This window comes from Diabrotica undecimpunctata, chromosome 3 (assembly GCF_040954645.1).
Source record: "Diabrotica undecimpunctata isolate CICGRU chromosome 3, icDiaUnde3, whole genome shotgun sequence".
Taxonomy (NCBI): Eukaryota; Metazoa; Arthropoda; class Insecta; order Coleoptera; family Chrysomelidae; genus Diabrotica; species Diabrotica undecimpunctata.
In genome coordinates this window covers 57,887,838-57,896,409 of record NC_092805.1, presented here as the reverse complement: position 1 = coordinate 57,896,409, position 8,572 = coordinate 57,887,838, and positions in this window count along the sequence as shown.

The following is an 8,572-nucleotide window of genomic DNA, read 5'->3' as shown; positions in this document are numbered from 1 at the left end:
TCTCTAAAGATCGTGGTATAATTTATGACCAATCTTTTTAAGACACCCTGTTATCCATCTGGTCGTGTTGCTTATTGGAAAGGTTATTAATTATATACTTAGCGATAAAATATTAACACAATTATTTTTATAGCGGTGTCAAAGATATATTTAATGTTTAAATTAAATTAATTTATACAACAAGAAGTATGTATGTAATTTATGTCACACAGAATACTTATATTTTACTGCTGTCAGAAAATAAAAATAATGTTTATTTAACAAATAAAAATTGCTATTGCTTAAATTAAATCTTCAAATTGCCACCCACCTGCCTCTTGGCAGTAATTGACCGATTTCAGTTTCTGAACTGGTTTATAAATAGAGGAAATATTTATTTGACAAATAAAAATTGCTTTTTGTTGAAATTAAATGTTCAAATTGAAACCCACCTGCCTCTTCACAGTCATTCAGGCGATTCTCGGAAAAACCTTAACGTTAAAGTCCTAAGGAAAATCCAAGTTTAGCATACTTTGAGAAAGGAAAAAAACTCTCCTGCATTACCATTTTTAAGGTACAAAAATATAAAATAGTTTGTATTATATCACTTATGATTTTTTTTACAAGAATGTGAATAAAATTAAAAACATACATATGTGAAGTTTTTAGAAGAAAAACGAACAAGTATTCTGAATGCTGTACCCTCTTGATGATCGATTGGAGGTTACACAAAGAACGGTACTAGGCTCGGGCTTCAGTCTGGTAGAGGTATCTTGGTCGGGGTTCTTGTTACAGCTCAAATATCACGGATCAATTAAAGAAGTACTTACGACACAAAGACAAGAAGTTAGAAGAGAAGATAAGAGATAAGAGAAGAAAAGTTATTTGGGCACCACCCTATTTTTAGAGGAACAGGGAAACCTTAAGGCACATAAAAAAGGACGACGAGAAAGGTAAGGTACAGCTAGAGAACTCACGCGAGGATAAAGTAAACCGTGAAAGAGAAAAGTATCGGAATTATGCGGTACACTCCTAATATTTCGACACATATACTTAAAATATACGATCAAACAAATAAATATAATAATATAATTCAATAAAAAATGCCTGGAAGAGAAACACAAAAATATAAATCCAAATTGTATAAAAAAAATATAAAAGAAATAAAAAGCAAATAGTTCTTTAACAAAACTATATTTAGGTATATTTGTTAAAGTAAATGTACCATATTAAATTTTATTAAACAGTTAATTAAATAGCATGATTATTGCGTAACTGATTATTAATTACAAACAAAAAAATATCTCAAAAAAATAGTTATAAATAATTTAGTATCCTCAAGAATTAGAAAAAAAAGGCAAGGAACATTATAATTATATCTACATATATAAAGTAAATGGTCCGTTAATTATACGTATATATTTTCCTGTATTTTTACTATATTACTCAGTCAAACCAAACCTCCATAAACAAGAAGGTACACTGAACTGGAGTCATAAATCAACTGTTAAAGATTTCGTTACCACAGTTTAGTCAATAAAACTTATACTCACAGGTGTATTCAAATAATGGTATGACGCCCTCAATAAGGCACTTGACTTCGGTCCACCACAACAGGTAGTTGGGACGACACGACCACAATAAATTGCAGTCTTCCTAACGTAATCCCTTAGATTGTCTGTTAGGCCGACGAAAAGAGGCAGCTACCGGTACCGGGGTACTACAGGTGGTTGAGGTAACATAAAGATGACTGATGTTCAGGTGAACTAACTTTGCGGTGAATGCTTGAAAATTGTACACGGATGGACGGTGTATAATAGGAATCGGTATACAATCTGAATTGGTGTACAATCTGAATTGGTGTACAATCTGAATTGGTGTAAAATAGGAACGGCAAACAGAAGTGACTTCAGTTGGAAGACGTCTGTTTGACAAAAGAGAAAATAATCAATATAAGACACACTGTGCAAAGATAAATAAGGGTGAATTGAAAATCCACTTACCGCCGATTGTCGAAGATAAGACCGCTTGTCACAGGAACCAACTTGGAAATGAATATCGGATTGTGAATTTAGAAGGGCTTAGACAAGCGAAGGTTGAAAATAGGGAGGTGATATTGGCTGAAGGATGCCACGCGAAATTGACATTAAATATCCGGGCTACTGGGGTTCATTTTCGTAGCGTTTACCAATAGAAAGTAAAGTTTCTACGAAAAACAACTCTTCTGATTTTCTGAGAAGGTAGCTCGGAGATTTCACAATAGGTCCTTTTTCCTTTGTTATTAGGAAAGATTTTTATGTACCAAAACAAGATAAAAAGAAGAAGAAACATTTGGCGAAGTTATTTTTTTGTTAAAAAAAGGCGTAACAAAACGAAGGTATGCAGGCATGGGCGGCGTGAAAATAGTTTATTAAAGGGAATAATTTAAAGAAATTATGAACATGCTTCAATGCAAACACTAAAAACTAAATATGAACTCTGACAAACATTAAAATATTAAAAACTTTACTACTTCCATACTCAGTCTTCGCAGCCACTGCTGTTATCAGTGTTATCAACCGTGTTATTACAACCGTCAGGTCCTATGGTTGTCTGGCTTTTTATAGTCGTCTGGCTTTTTATAAGTATTTATAAAATGTTCTGTTGCTGTGGTCATATAAAAGAGGAAGAAGCTTTCTAGAATATCCAGTTATATCTTCTTAATTGGTACTGGTAAAACATATGCATGCTGCAAGTTTATTTCGTTTTTTATTGGTATTTTTGATGCTACATGTGATGGACGCCATAGACTACAGTAGCTATTTTTTAAGAAGAATGCATCTGTTAGTATTTTCGATTTTTAGCATTCTCATATTTTTTATGAGCTGGATTTGGATATTTTAAGAAAAAATTTGTCAGTTGCACTTTTTATATCAAAAATCATTGAATCATCTACCAATAGTCTAAAAGGAATGAGGTTACCTACACCAACCTTTTGGAGTTTCAACACGTTCAGTTTTCCACTTATTTCTTGAGATAAGAGGAAAATTCTGATCTTTAGCAAAATATGAATGCCGTAGTAAAGGAAACTAGTACGATATGGTATCAACCATTTTTAACACAAACTAATAAAAATAAAAAGTGTAACATGGTACAGTTCTTGTTATGTCCCAGACAGCTATCGGTAATCAAAAACAATGTTCTACATAAATTATTGGTATTGAAATAGGTTCAATAACCTCGACGTAACATCTATTAATCCCTTATTTGCTTCATTTTCTGTGTAAGTCTACATTGTTGCTTGATTAGTCTCCAAATCATGGATCCATAGTTCCATAAAACATAGTTCCATAAAAACCTTTTAAAAAGTACTGGATTGGACGGTATATATGGCAGTGACAAAATTGGCATAAAATCAAAAGCAATTCAAGTTATTTCGCCTGCTCTTAACGGTTCCTTGAAGCTACGTTTTTTGGCATAAAGTGCATTAGCTTTTCTTAGATGATGTTCTTTTTGTATATTGCACAAAGTTTCATCGGCCTCAGAAATACCCTTTTTGTTTAAGGTATGTTCAAATTTGTCATATTCCGTACATATATTGATACAGAGAAATCAAAATTTAATATTAAATTTTGTTTAAAGTACTTTCTATGTATGTATGCATATCAGGTACGTCAAATAACTGTCAAAGTTTAAAAACGCTTTTTATAAAGTTCCTCGCGAATTTAAAAGATTTAAGCAGTGTTACAGTTCGTTCGTGATCATTGAATCGACCAGTCGATTTATCGAGTGCGAAGTAATTAACAACAGTGTTTAATTGTGAATAATTTTGTTAAAATTTCTAGTGTAGTAGTTCTTATAAGAAACTTAATTATCAGTGTGTGTATATGAGTGCCAACCAGGGGGGTGGTGAAACCCCCCAAATTGGAACTCAACCCTCATCCAAAGGTGACATAGATGTCCCAAATATTTGGGATATGGACGTAGAATCAAATCGTAATGTATTAGACAAAACAACAATAGAAAATATCAATAATCCAAATGTAAGTACAATAATTAATAATTCTAACGTAAAACATACGGAGACAACAACAGATATAAACGAAAAACCAGTACGTATTCCAAGTTTTTATAATAATGTAGATATCGCTCCTTTTTACGTGTATGTTGAAAATAGTCTAGATAAATTTGATGGTAAATTAAACGCAATTAGGATAGGAGATATTTTGTTCAAAGAACATCCAGAATTGGATTCCAAAATTAATTGCATAGATTCGATAGGGCGTAATAGGTTAAGAATTAAATTAAAAGACTATAAATCGGCAAATAATTTATTAAAATCGGTTAATTTAAAGAAATATAATTTGTTGGCATATATTCCTAAATTTATTACACATAAATTTGGCATAATACGAAATATAGATTATGAGTTTGATGAAGGGTATGTTAAAGGGAAAATAAATCCAGTTGATATGCATTGTAAATTTAGTGTTGAGGCAGTTAAACGAATGAATCGCAAAGTAATTAAACCGGACGGTACTAAAGAATACAAGCCTACAAAAACCTTTTTTATTACTTTTAAAACATCTAAGTTACCACAATATATATGCATTAATCATGTAAGAATCCCGGTAGAACCCTACGAGCAAAAGGTCCTACTATGCTTTCATTGTTATAGATACGGTCATTTAATAAAACAATGTAAAAGTAACGTTCGTTGTTTAAAGTGTAAAGAGGGACACGAGACAAAAGACTGTAAAAAAAATTTGGTAGAAAAATCATGTTTCTATTGTAGTGGAAAACATTACACAAATTAAATAAAAGAGTGTCCAGAATTCAATAGACAAAAAGCAATTAAAAAATTAATGACTGAGCAAAATTTATCTTATGCCGAAGCTAACAAAAAAACCCCTAAATTTACTTATGCACAAGTGGTTAATAAATATCCGGGACCGACCGAAATCTTAAACAATAATTATTTAGCCGACAGTAATCACAATTTAAACAGTAATTCTAATGCTTTTCAGTCACAATCTAATATATTTCCTTCTTCCCAAATGCAGCCAAGCGGGCAAAAGTCGAGTTCGGTAAACTCCCAGCATTCTGCGGTTTCTCACAAAAGACCTAGGTTGGTGAGGTCTCAAGAACATGATAATACACTGAATCTACATAAAAAAATTTTATCACCAATTCATTTACCGAGTTCATCGACAGCCGTTTTCGAAAAACAAAATTACACTTCAAACTTGACATTGAATCAGCCTCATCAAGAGACTTGTGTCACTGTTACGGAGAATGCTTTAGTAGGTTTAATTTTATCCATTATAGGAATCTTAAAACAACAAAATAAATTTGAAATTCAAGAATCAACTTTACTTAGTATTATTCAAGATAAATTTAATGCAATATCTGATGAAGAGTTGTTTTAAGATTTGCCAGTGGAATTGTAGATCAGCTACATCTAATAAAGAAAATCTTCAAAATATGTTAATAAGTGAAGATATAGATATTGCTATGCTTTCAGAGACGTGGTTTAAGCCATCAAAATATGTAAATTTTGCAGGTTATAACGTTATTAGGGAAGACCGCCCTGACGGATACGGCGGGGTGGCTTTTCTGGTAAAGTTAAAGTTAAAATATAATGAGATTATTGTAAGACACTCCAATAAACTGCAAGCAAACTGTATCCAACTACTATCAACCAACAAAATCAGTATATTTTTTGTAAACATTTATGTTACTCCAAGAAGTTCCATAGGGACGGATGAGTGGGGCGAGTTCTTGGAATCTCTCCCAAAACCATGTGTAATCGGGGGCGATTTCAATGCTCATCACACTGCTTGGGGATGTTTAACAACCAATTCTCAGGGTAACAGGTTACAAGATGCAATAGATAATACGGATTTGGTACTATTAAACGATGGCAGTCATACATTAGTGCCCACATTAAACAGTAACTCCTCAGCGATAGACTTAACACTCTGTTCATCAGGCATAGCACATCTTTTTGAGTGGCAAATTATGGACGATCCACATGGTTCTAACCATATTCCGATTTTAATTAAATTTAACTGTGAAATGAGCAGTAATGAAATGATGGTGTATAGTAGATGGATAACAAAAAAAGCCAATTGGAATAAATTTCAAAGCGAAATGGACGAACAATTTATAAATAATGATAATAATTCTAATTACAGCCAATTTATTAATGCAATTAATAATGCAGCTGTAAAATCAATACCACAGAGATATAAATATAAGCAAAATAAAAAAAATAAACACTGGTGGAATGATGAATGTCAGGCAAAAGTTAATAACAGAAAACATTTATTTATAATATACAAAAACAATCCAAACCTGCAAAATTTAATAAACTATAAAAGAGCTGATGCAATAGCAAAAAGAACGATAAAAATAACCAAATCGGAATCATGGAAAATATATTGTCAGTCCTTAAATAAAACCACGCCTATGAAACAAGTTTGGCAAAAAGTAAATAGTTATAAGAATAGAAGACAAAACAATACACATTACATAGAATCAAGTGCTGAATGGATAGAGGATTTTCAAAATAAATTATGTCCAAAAGTTTGCATTTCTAAACCATTACAACCTTGTGCATATGATTCCTCTGGAAATTCAGATAATTATTTAACAGCGCCTTTCAGTCTGTATGAATTGAATAGAGCTATGAAAAAAAATTGTAATACATCCCCTGGAAAGGATCAAATTCAGTATAATATGATATTTAATCTATCTTATTCCGGCAGAAATGCGTTGTTGGATATATATAATAATATATGGTTTAATAAAATACCAATTCCCAATGATTGGCTTGATTATATTATAGTCCCTTTATTAAAGCCTGGAAAAAAATCTAATAATTCAGATTCTTATCGACCTATAGCTATGGCATCTTGTTTATTAAAAACTTTTGAACGAATGATTAAAAATAGACTAGAACATTTTTTAGAATTCAATAAACTATTACCCGAAAACCAATTCGGATTTAGAAAAAATCGTTCAACGTTAGATAATGTGACTACTCTAGTTACTGACATACAAAGTGGATTCTCACACAATTTTTCAACAACCTGCTTATTCATAGATATAAAAGGAGCGTACGATAATATTCAATTAGACATTTTAATGGACAAGATGCAAAAGCTAAAACTACCGGAACTACTTATTTTTAATATTTATAAATTGTATAATGAGAGAAATATTTATATTCGTACACTAGACAAGTTAATAGGTCCTCAAAAAGCTGCTGTTGGCCTTCCTCAGGGCAGCTTATTAAGTCCTATTTTGTACATTATATACTCATTTGACTTGGACACTATATTCCATAGGAATATAAAAACATTACAATATGCTGATGATATATGTATATATACGGCAGAACAAAATATAGAAAAATGTCATCAAAATTTAGAGGTAGCTTCAGATTCATTAGAGAAGTGGGTAAAGAATAACGGATTTTCCATTTCAGAAAATAAGTCAGCAGCTGTTACATTTACTAGGAAGAGGTTTCATCATCCGTCTTCAATAACACTAAAAAATTACACACTCCCGTACCTAGCTTCAATTAAGTATCTAGGTATTACTCTAGATACAAAACTTAACTGGAAATCTCATATTCATTATATAACATCTAAAATTGAAAATGCTATAAACATCATAAAAGTTTTCAGCCATAGTAAGTGGGGGGCAGACCCTAATATTTGTCTTCTATTTTATAAATCTTTTATTCAGTCAATAATCGATTATGGGTGCGTATTATATGGATCGGCCTCTGAATGTCATCTTAAGAAGATTGATCAAATCCAAAATAAATGTCTACGAATCTGTAATGGGTATCTGAAATCTACACCCATAGTTGTTATGGAGGCGGAAAGTTGCATACCTCCACTTCAGTTAAGGAGACAATTCTTAAGTAATAAAAACTTATTTAAGATATACGCAAAAAATGACAATCTTACACACACAATTCATCAGTTAACTATCGAGGTTTTAACAAATCGATATTGGAAATATAAAAAAACTCCTCTATTGATCGAAAGTTATTATAACTACCCAGAAATTAAGGACAATATATTAACTATTAAAAACTTAACGTCTTTTAAACACTACGATATTCGCCCTGTATTCCATTTAATCGATGACTACCCTAGACTCCCAGAAAAATTACTAAATAAATATTTTCTTAAAAAAATTCATCATAAATGGGAAAATCATGATTACATCTTTACTGACGGTTCTGTAATTAATGGAAATACCGGTTTGGCTCTTTATCATGTTAATAAAAAAATAAAGCGACTGTATAAACTGCCTAAGGGATCGTCAATATTCACTGCAGAGATAGTCGGAATTAAAAATGCACTAATCTATGCTCAATCCCTATCCGGCACTAATATAGTAATATTCTCTGACTGCAGAAGTGCATTAGAAAAAATAAAAAATATTAACATAACCGACCAGTATGACGATTTAATTAAAGATGTATATGAAGTACTTACAAAATTGAATAAAAATGAAAAGATAATTACATTATCTTGGGTAAAAAGTCATTGTGGGATAGAATATAATGAGATAGCAGATAGATTAGCAAAAA